Here is a 1,033-nt window from a genome sequence, read left to right as displayed (position 1 = left end):
GGCCGGGTAATCCATCTGTGTCCGGTCCCTGCCGATCCCCCCCGCCGCCCCCTCCTGCGCGGCGCCATCTGATTGCCGCTCCCTTCCCAGTGTATCGATCATTCTTCCCTCCCTCGCCTCCTTCTCCTCTCATCCCCAACCTCTTCTCTCTCCCTCTCCCTCTCTAGATTCCTTCATCGTTCAGGTGGGCGCGCCCTGACACTAAACTCACTGCTGGGCTGGGGCGGAACTCCCGTGGCTGGTTGCCTACCTCCGCGGCGGCGCAGTCTACGGCAGAGAGAGAGTTGAGCTCCGCCACCGACCGACCGACTCCGTCTGCGCAAGAACTCGTGGAAGTGCGAAAACAGTTCAGCCTACCACATCTCGACCCCCCCCCCCCACACACACACATACCACACCATGCGAGGTTATTTCAGTGGAAGTTGAGTGGAACGATGAATAAGCAAACTGGAATGAACAACCCTTTGCGGAAGGAAACTATCCTCCACTAATACTGTACTGCTCAACTTAATGGGGTAACGGCTCCCCTCCCCCCTCTACAACCATACTGTCTGTCTGTCTGTCTGTCTGTTCGTCTGTCTGTCTGTCTGTTCGTCTGTCTGTGTCTGCGTGTCTGTTTGCCACGCCAGTGCGGGATTATTCCCGATTAGCCGCTCTCGCTGCTCGGCTTGCAGGAATCATTCGCCGGTCGGATGCGCGGCGCGCAGGAGGAAGAATCACGGACCGAAATAGAGAGGCTCTGCGCTCTGCGCGCGTCGACACACATTCACACACACACACACACACCCGCGCGCGCGCACACGCACATCGAAGGGGTGCGGTGAGTTGATGTGGACAGAACGAAGGCGGAGATTCGGCGAATGCCCGAGACCACCACCGCACCGCGAGGGGGTTGGTGGTCTGGGTTGGGCTGCTGCTGTTGTGCCTCTCTGCGCCGCGAAACGGTTATGTTGAGTCGGTCCATACACATAGTTGCGCCCCCTCCTCTTCCCTCCCCTAAGCTCTCATATCTCTCTCTCTCTCTCTCTCTCTC

The 1,033-nt window shown here is 59.0% G+C and overlaps 1 protein-coding gene across 3 annotated transcripts in view; it reads right to left on the bottom strand.

Moving 5' to 3' along the window:
• Positions 1–1,033, bottom strand: part of LOC113209147 (zinc finger protein 239-like) — a 51,975-nt gene that overhangs the window by 3,422 nt on the left and 47,520 nt on the right. The window lies entirely within an intron of this gene.

The sequence above is a fragment of the Frankliniella occidentalis genome, unplaced genomic scaffold, assembly GCF_000697945.3.
Source record: "Frankliniella occidentalis isolate FOCC.00 unplaced genomic scaffold, Focc_3.1 Scaffold49, whole genome shotgun sequence".
Lineage (NCBI taxonomy): Eukaryota > Metazoa > Arthropoda > Insecta > Thysanoptera > Thripidae > Frankliniella > Frankliniella occidentalis.
Note: the sequence above shows the minus strand (reverse complement) of the source record. Positions and strands in the feature narration are given on the sequence as shown.